The sequence below is a fragment of the Eleutherodactylus coqui genome, chromosome 8, assembly GCF_035609145.1.
Source record: "Eleutherodactylus coqui strain aEleCoq1 chromosome 8, aEleCoq1.hap1, whole genome shotgun sequence".
Classification (NCBI taxonomy): Eukaryota; Metazoa; Chordata; class Amphibia; order Anura; family Eleutherodactylidae; genus Eleutherodactylus; species Eleutherodactylus coqui.
In genome coordinates this window covers 32,933,327-32,943,209 of record NC_089844.1, presented here as the reverse complement: position 1 = coordinate 32,943,209, position 9,883 = coordinate 32,933,327, and the positions used below count along the sequence as shown (strand labels likewise).

The following is a 9,883-nucleotide window of genomic DNA, read 5'->3' as shown; positions in this document are numbered from 1 at the left end:
CAGAATTTCTTTTTTTGCAAATAAATGGCATTTTTCAATGGTACTACTTAGCTCCATACAAAATCGGTTGCCAACTGTCTTTGACAGCTGCCACTTGCCTGCAACAGCTGTGATCAGCATGAGCACTGATCATGGCTGTTAACCCTTTAAGCCTGAAGGCCCGCAGGACTGCCATGAATGAATGCTTGTCAAGGTGCGCCCAGAAATCCCTTTGCTGCCACAGTTCTCCTCCTTATCCAACAAGCGCATCAGCTCCCTAATTGCCAACACTGACGCTGCATGGCTCCATATAATATTACATTATACTGTATATGCAGTCAAACAATTGCATGTTCAAGTCCCCTATGGGGAGAAAGAAAATGGTAAATAAAAAAAAATTATTAATTACTAGAAAAAATAAAAGGTAGCAAAAGTAAAAAAAAAAACAACCTCTTCCGACATTTGCCCCATCCATATCCAGTTTTATCAAAGTAACACATTATTCATCTTGCACAATGAATGTCCTCAGAATAAGAATTAATCCCAGAAATGTGCTTTCCAGATATCTTACTGACCCACAGAATAGTTAGGACATTTTTGCTGCATTGAAATGAAAATAAAAACAAGTCCCCCTTTCACCCACAAAGATGGCAGAATTGCAGTTTTTTTCCATTCCACTCCACTTAGGAATTCTTTAATGTTTTTCAGTACATAATACGGTACAGTAAATAGTACCATTGAAAAGTACAATGCATCCAGAAAAAAACAAGCTCTCCGACAACTGTCAGTAGAAAAATAAAAGATTTAATGATGATTTTTTTGAAAGTGAAGAGGTAAAACCAAAAATAGGGTGAAAAAAGGACCACTTCATTAAGGAGTTAGGCTACCTATACACGGGCAAGGCAAAAATGCCTGCCATCACTTCTGTGAAGTAGCGATCCTCCAGTCTGTCTTACAGGCGTGTTAGAGGATCGACAAGTGTTTCCCATTGTTTTCAATGAGGAATCTCGCATTGCAGTGACATGCACATCGGACGGCGTACAATGTGTTTTACTGTCCCACTGAAAACAATGGGCGATACGTTCTGAGGAACGCGGAAAGTTAAGACATCGCTCGTGTATATCAGTGTTCCCCAACTCCAGTCCTCAGGGACCGCTAACAGGTCATGTTTTCAGGATTTCCTCAGTATTACACAGGTGATGTAATTATGGTCGGTGCCTCAGACATTGCCACAGGGGTTCTTACCATACGATATCCTGAAAACATAACCTGTTGGTGGTCCCCGAGGACTGGAGTTGGGGACTCCTGTATATGACTTTATTTAAAAGACTGGGGTTCATATTCGCGTGAGCTTTTGCCTCTTGCAGTGCACCAAGCATCTTGGCTGTGTGAAACCAGCCTTAACGTACCATATAATATTGGAAAACTTTTAAAAAGTGGGGTGAAATGGGGAAAATAAATGCTATTTGACCACGTGTTGGGGTGGGGGATGGGGGGTGTTTTCATAGCGCTGACAGAGCAGTATAAATGGCATGTTAGCTTTATTCCATCGCTCAGTACTATTACAGTGATACCAAGTTTATATACTTTTTTTTTGTTGTTGTTGTACGGCTTCAGAAAAAACGTTAAAAGAAATTACTTTCTGCGGCCATCTTTTGACCTGCATAACTTTTTTGAGTATACACGACTTTTTTATCATATATTATTCAATTATTTTCTTTGAGATGAGTTGACTATAAAATGTAATTCTGGCATTGCGATTTCTTTTTTTTTTTCTTTTCTGATACAGAATAATTAATGTGATATTTTAATGAATTGGAGTTTTACAGACAGTGATGCCAAACTTCCTTTCCATGCACTAGCTGGAGAAACATTTTTTTTAAACCTTTTTTTATATTTTTTGATTTACTAATAAATAAAAACGATTATTATTTTTACATTTTTTGTAACTATAGAATGTATGAGGTATTAATTCATATTTAAGCCAAGTTATTTAAGCCCGAGAGCCAACTTCAAGGGCCCTTGTTGTGTCGCAGGTCTGTACACTAACCAAACAACTTCCACATGAAACCTGCCTGCATGCAGGATAATTATCACTGAATGGCTGTGATTGGCTCATCAAGCGCCGGCTGTGATTGGCTGGCACTCAATCCAATCACAGCACTCGCTTTACTGGAGGTGGGGTATTTAAAGCCCAGTAACCAGAAAGAAGCTGGGATGTCAGAGTGGAGAACACTGCAGTTTGCCGCAGCGCCACCGAAGACCATCGGCATGCCGCGGACCAGGTGAGTATTGTTTTTTTTTAATGCAGGTTAGCTAGGGCTTATTTGGGGGGGGCTTATATTTCAAGCCTCCCCCGAAAACGGGGGTAGGTCCTATTATTGGGGAAACATGGTATCTTTATGACAAACGGAGCACAGCAGGACTGAACAGGGCTCACACCAAAGCGACAGGGATTTGCATACAACACAGCACAGCATGCACCCTGAACAGGAATGTTCAAAACACACGTCCGGCACCCTGTGCAGACACGCAGGAACATGACACTGTTCATTCTGAACAAACAGAGGAAAGCCCAGCAGCCTCTAGTCAGAGGGGCTGGTATAGGTGGATGGCCAGGTCTGTGCCATGCAATCTTCAGGACAAAGACAAACCTTTGCTAGCGTGGATTGTACTAAAGAGCTGAATGTCGTGCTATCATGGCATGCCACCTGTTTGTCCAGGTCCAAAGTCACCGAATTTCTAGTTAAAGGGGTTGTACCAGAATCAACTTTTAGCACCTATCCATAGGTAATCGTGTGTTCATAGGGACGCTCTATTCATCTTCACTGGGACAGCTGCAGATAGCCAAGTGCTTGTACTCTGCTATTTTCATCAGCCACATTCAAATTAATGGAGCAGTGTTGTTTAAATGCTCCATTCAAATTCCACGTCACTGCGGGTGAGCACAGCGAGCCTGCAGTAATGAGAAGAGGGGAACACAAGACCCCCTCGGGATTGGGATTCTCAGAAGTGGGGTCCTCGCCAATCAGACTTTTATCACATATCCTATGGATAGCTGATAAAAGTCGATTCAAGTAGAACCTTTTTAGTGAATTCTTGTCCTCCTAGTACACTCATGCTGAGGATCCATATCACATGGCAGCTTTTTATCTGCCCTTTTATAGTTTTACTGCAATTTGCAGTGAAACCATTATACTTGCATTATACTAGGTTACCATACCTAGTATCCTCCATTTTCAATGTTACTGTCGTGGCTCATCCCATTTCTTTCTTCATGTAAGCGAGATGACTACCACTCTGATTACCCTAGGGATAGTGTTTTTTTGGTAGTCTGAGACACTCCCCCTGCTTTCGGGTGGACTAATGCCGATGATGCCAGCACTTAGTTCATCCTCTATCTACACCTGCAGGTTCCTTGCGCCAACAACAAGGAGTCGAGAATTTTGCGACTATTTTACATGCATGTAGAGGAGACTGGGAATCAGGGAAACCATGGCAAAGTTTAAAAGGAAGGCACCAGGCATGTTATCTATATATGCTGCGTGTATAATGACATTTTTACTGTGAACTGGCAGATCACTTAAAACCGACTATTTTTCAGCTTGCTTGAAAACTTAATTTGCGACACACGGGGAGAAATGTCAGGGTGTATTGGGTCTGAAGGTCAGCGCTGCAGCGCCAAGTCGCCTTTGTCTGGAAAATAAATCAAAACAGCATGAAAATAGAGCTGCCAGAGGGGATTCAGGAAAGAACAAGTCCGCAGTCCTAACAACTCTTGACAGTAGGTGCTTCTGCGCTGAGAGCCGGGTCCAGCAGGTTTTATTTCTATTTATTGTCTCGTTTCACTGTAAATCCCTGTAACAAATGAGTTTTTTACTTACCAATACATTTTTACATTTTAGTTCATTTTTGGTGGTTTAATACTAAAGACATTGCGGACAGTGTGATTTCATTATACAAACAGGTCCAGTGATAATTATAACATTTCTGTGGAGAACAATGCTGTTAGGTTGTGTTTATAGGATTTTTTAGTTCTATGAGATTCCATGAGCACACCTTCTCAGCTGTGAGATAATTGAGCCGGTTGGGTGTGGTATTCTCCAGCCATTCCCCTGGTCTGTTGCATATAAATACCAGCTTCTCCTGCCAGAGAAAGCTAGTCATTTTATCAAATTTATGCATTCTGTGTTAATCCCACTCTGAGCTTGGTGTTATGCATGTCTAGTCTGTAGTGTGTCTCACACCTTCCCTGAAGACAGTCTGGACACTTGTAGTCCTTGTCTGCATCTCATGCAGACTCCCTCTCCTCTTCCCTTTGACAGCTGTGGCCTCCAGATGTCTGATGTCTTATGTGTGTGTCAGATGGGTGATACCTGACACTGTTCCCTGTATGTCAGTACGGTGTCTGACTCTTTCCCCTTGGTGTGAGTTCACTTGCGCTAGCCATGGTTTATCTGTATGCATGTGAACTCTGAGTGGGGTTTCTGTGTTTGGGTTTCTCTGCTACCCTAGGTCAGTGGTGGCGAACCTATGGCACGCGTGCCAGAGGCGGCACTCAGAGCTTTCCCAGTAGGCACTCACCGCTGTTGGACGCTCACCACATTAGTAAATACTGGCAGGGGTGCCGCAGCTCCCCTGCTGGTATTCACTCAGCAGCGCTGCTAGAGGCGCTGATCCCGGCACACACTGTGATGTCAGTGTGCAGCAGGGATCCTCCTCCCCCCTCCTCTGATGTCTCCTACTTGGTTCCGCTAGGGGAGGGGAGGAGGTGTCCGGCAGAACGGCACAGTGTGCTCCTGGGATCTGTGGTAGCAACAGCGTCAAGCAGAGGAGGTGGGGGGCGGGGAATTTCGGTCTCAGTGTGTGTGTGTGTGGGGGGGAGCTATTACTACAGGGGCCACTGTGGGATGTCCCTATTACTACTGGGGGCCACTGTGGGATGTCCCTATTACTGCTGGAAACGCTGTGAAGTGTCACTATTACTACTGGGGGCTGCTGTGGGAAGTCACTATTACTCCTGGGCTGATGTGGGATGTCACTATTACCACTGAGACCACTGTGTGGTGTCACTATTACTACTGAGGGGCCACTGTGGGATGTCACTATTACTCCAGGACTGATGTGGGATGTCACTATTACTACTGGGGCCACTGTGGGATGTCACTATTACCACTGAGACCACTGTGTTGTGTCACTATTACGACTGGGGCCACGGTGCGGTGTCACTATTACCGCTGGGGCCGCTGTGCGGGCTCACTATAACCACTAAAGCTGCTCTGGGGGGGGGGGGGCACTATTAGCGCTGGGGCTGCTCTGGGGGGGGGGTCACCCTTACTGCTGGGGCCGCTCTGGGGGGGTCAATATCACTGCTGGGATTTGTTTACATGAGGTGGAAATGCTGCAGAATGTCCTCAGCAGAAATTTCCGTGGCAAATTCCACAGCATTTCCGCATCCAAAAGAAGTCAAAATCTGTGCCATCTATTTTGAAGCAGCCCTTTCCTTTTAAGAATGACGGAGGTAAAAATCACTCATCGTGATAAGCCCCGCCCCCTGACGTGTTGGCACTTTGTGGTAAATAAGTGGGTTTTGAGTTGCAGTTTGGGCACTCGGTCTCTAAAAGGTTCACCATCACTGCCCTAGGTGTTTTGCTTTTATGCATGATGTGTGGTGTGTGTCTGTGCAGGTGACCAGAGGCGTGTGAATGGTGTTGTGTTCGCTGGGTCTGTGCAGGTGACAAACGAGGTGCATGAACAGTCTTGTTTTATCTTGTGTGCAAGTCCCTGGGGTATTGGTGTGAACAGCGATTTGTTCAGTATCTGTGGAGGTTTCCAGACTTCAGGTGTGAACAGTCCTGTTCTGTGAGTTGGTGTCAGCTGCGGCCTGTCCTGATGTGGATCGTTTGCCATGCAAGGATAGGTAGGTCCCTAGGTTCCAGCGCAGGGCCGTCTATTATCGGGATGATTGCCCTGCTTTGACGTGGTGATTGTTCCATTAGAGTAGGGATATGTTAGGTTTGCCCGTGAGACCAGTTCACAGCCCTACCTTGGTGTTCAGTATGCATTTTGTGTATGCTTATGGCGGTTGTGTGAACGCTGTCTTGCGTCCATGCTGAGGCTTGGTGCCCTGGTGTTGCGCTGACATAACAAATGGCTTGGCAACTGTTAATCGTCATTTATTATTCCACTGAACGTTGGAACGGTGGGCACGAGCTCTTTGAGGTAATGATTGCGGGTTTGGTGAAAACAAGTTCAGAGAAGAGCTGCCAGAATGGTGAGCAGTCTGCAAAATATGTCCTATGAGGTTAAAGGATCTGGGAATGTTCAGCTTGCAAAAAAGAAGGCTGAGAGAGGAGACTTAATAGCTGTCTACAAATATCTGAAGGGCTGTCACAGTGCAGAGGGATCAGCCCTATTCTCATCTGTACAAGGAAAGACTAGAAGCAATGGGATGAAACTGAAAGAGAGGAGACAGATTAGATATTAGACAGTGAGGGGGATCAATGAGTGGAACTGGTTACCATGGGAGGTGGTGAGTTCTCCTTCAATGGAAGTGTTCAAACAAAGCCTGGACAAATATCTGTCTGGAATGATTTAGTGATCCTGCATTGAGTAGGGGGTTGGACCCGATGACCCTGGAGGTCCCTTCTTACTCTATCATTCTGTGATTCTATGAAAGTAAAATTTGATGTAGGAGGAATAATAGCCTAATGTTGTTCATGCTTTGGGTTGGGCACCTTTTAAGTGCATACATGTAAGCCTTCTTTCATATGGCAGTATTTTGGTAAGTATTTTGCATCAGTCTTTGTAAGCCAAAACGAGGAGTGGAACCTCCGTAAAGAAATATATAATAGAAAGATGATAATAATAAACTTTTATTTGTATAGTGCCAACATATTCCGCAGCGCTTACATAGACGGGGGGATACAGAAAGACAAAAGTACAAACATTACAGAACCACGGTTACATATAATAATCAATTGATGGAAACAATAGGGGTGAGGGTCCTGCTCCAACGAGCTTGCATACTACGAATAGTGGGGTGATACAGAAGGTAAAGGGGCTGGAGATGTGCACGGTATGGCGAGGTGGAGAGTGAGCGATGTTATACACATAGACAATGGTCAGACATTTGGCCATGTGATGGCTGAATCAGTATGACTGCAGGAGCGGTTTATGATGGCTAGCAGGGATTGCAGTGAGTAGGTCAGGGAGCATGTTATCAGGCGGATTACAGAGAGGTTTGTTTAGGGAATGCGGTATGCCTCCCTGAAGAGGTGCGTTTTTAGAGCACGCCTGAAGTTCTGCGAGTCCTGGATTGCTCAGGTAGCCTTTGGTAGTGCGTTCCAGAGGATCGATGCTGCTCTGGAGAAGTCTTGGAGGCAGGAATGAGAAGTTCGAATTAAAGGTGCGCTCTGTCTGGTTTCATTAGCAGAGCGGAGAGCCCGGGCTTGTCGATGGATTGAGATGAGGGAGGCGATATAGAGGGGTGCTGCACTGTGGAGGGCTTTGTGTATGAAGGTAGCGAGTTTAAATTGAATTCTGTATTTAACGGGCAGCCAGTGCAGTGACCGGCACAGGGCAGAGGCGTCCGGGCAGCGGCTGGACAGGAAGATGAGCCTGGCTGCCACATTCAGGATGGATTGGAGAGGGGAGAGTCTGGTGCAGGGAAGGCCTATCAGCAACGAGTTGCAATAATCGAGCCGGAGTGGATGAGGGCAACAGTGAGCGTTTTTAACGTGTCCACCGTGAGAAAAGAGCGGATTCTTGCGATGTTCTTGAGGTGCAGCTGACCTGTTCGGGCCAGAGATTGGATGTAGGGGGTAAAAGAGAGATCAGAATCGAATATTACCCCAAAGCAGCTGGCATGTTGTCTAGGAGTTATGGTGGCGCCATACACTGTGATGGAGATGTCAGGATGAGGTCGGTTAGTGGAGGGTGGAAATACCAGTAAGTCAGTTTTAGAGAGGCTTAGTTTTAGGTAGAGAGAGGACATAGTGTTAGAGACAGCGGACAGACAGTCGGTGATGTTTTGGAGGAAAGGTGCAGAGATGTCACGGGAAGAGGTGTATAGCTGGGTGTCGTCAGCATAGAGGTGGTATTGGAGGCCAAATCTCCTGATGGTTTGTCCAATAGGGGCTGTGTAGATAGAGAAAAGGAGGGGGCCGAGGACTGAGCCCTGGGGGACCCCAACAGCAAGGGGAAGAGAGGGGGAGGTAGAGCCAGCAAAGGAGACACTGAAAGAGCGGTCAGAAAGGTAGGAGAACCAGGAGAGAGCAGTGTCCTTTAGGCCAATGGAGCGTAGCATACTGAGGAGGAGTCTGTGGTCAACAGTGTCAAATGCTGCGAAAAGGTCGAGGAGGATCAGTAGGGAGTAATCGCCCCTCGATTTGGCTGTCAGTAGGTCATTGGATACCCTTGTAAGGGAAGTTTCTGTCGAGTGTTGAGGTCAGAAGCCAGACTGTAAGGGGTCTAGCAGAGAGTGCTCTGATAGGTAGCTTACAAGGTGGGAATAAACCAGGTGTTCTAGTATTTTGGAGATGAAGGGGAGATTAGAGATTGGTCGGTAGTTGGCAACATCAGTCGCGTCCAGAGTCGGCTTCTTTAGCAGTGGGGATGATCTGGATTATGGTTTTCTCCAGCAGGTTTCGGGGTATTTTGTAGCTTCCGAATTGTATAGTGTGCACACATCATCGAGCAGATTAGACACAAGCGATCAGTCTCATATCCAAAATGGCTCTCTGCCCAGAAGCAGCCAGACAGCTCCTTTTATTGTAAAGCATAACATGGGCGTGCAACATGTTACATCAGTAACATATAGGATTCTCATTTGTCGGATCATATAGAATCTCCCGCCTCTCTGCCCACCCTCTCCAAGTGTTGATGTGGCGTGGACTCTGTTCTAGCTGAAGTCATTTCTGTGTAGTGATAAATCATTGTTTAACTAATTTCAGGATGGGAGGGGTGATAGGGCTAGGAAGACACTCAGTATTGGACAAGTATATACATATAACACTATAACCTTTAACTCTTAGAGGCTTCTTGTGCAATTCCTATGTACTTAGCTAACATTACATCATACATCCTTCACCATCCCATTGTCTAGCAAATACCATGATTAGATTGTGTGGCCATTAACCTCCACAGGGCTAAAAGTCATTACAACAGCATAATACATTTGGTTTATACAAATCGATAGACATTTTATACTGACTAATCATCATGTCTATCAAAATCCCCCCTTAAAATGTCTATCCTCTAACTATCTAATTTTCACAGTTCTCTGCGCGTGAGCCTATAACTGGAGCACGTTGAAGGTTCGTTTTAGATTCTTCAAGGGGGTGTAGGACTTGTCCACTCCTTCTGGGGATGCATCCAGCAAACTCATGGTGGGAGCTGCTTTTCCAGCATCAGTTTCACAGGTCTCTCTGACACAGGGGATAACACAGCAGACTAGAACAGAAAAGGTAACCATCAGTTCACATACAACAGCAACGCCCGTCTGTGCCAGGATCCTTTACCACCCGCTCATCCATGGCGAGTGCTGGTCCCAAAAGTTAGCTCTTTTTAGTTAGCGCGATCAGCTTCTTAAAGGCAACTGCGTCTTTACCAGCGGGTCACGTGTCGTCTAGGATGTAGATACAACAAGTCTCCCCTATCATCTTACAGACACTCCCCTTTTTAGCTAAAGTCATATCTAAGGCCATTCTATTTTGAAAAGTCATAGTCGAGGTAGGTCCTATTGGTCGACTAGTCCCTATAAGGCGTCTCTAGTTTTTAAAACTTGTCAGGTACCCCCCTTGGCTATCCTATGACGTCAATGTATACGTGTAGATCAAAACTACCACCAGGGGTCTCTCTTCTCGCTCTAGTATAATGTTACAATACTAGTAGTGTGCACAGG

The 9,883-nt window shown here is 45.6% G+C and overlaps 1 protein-coding gene across 1 annotated transcript in view; it reads left to right on the top strand.

The window, feature by feature from the left end:
• The first annotated feature begins 3,740 nt into the window (after positions 1-3,740).
• The window catches only part of LOC136576279 (queuosine 5'-phosphate N-glycosylase/hydrolase-like), a 45,228-nt gene continuing 39,085 nt past the window's right edge, over positions 3,741-9,883 (top strand). Inside the window, exon 1 of the mRNA XM_066575452.1 lies at positions 3,741-3,763. The gene's annotated coding sequence lies outside the window, so the exon portion shown is untranslated. The remainder of the gene's footprint in view (positions 3,764-9,883) is intronic.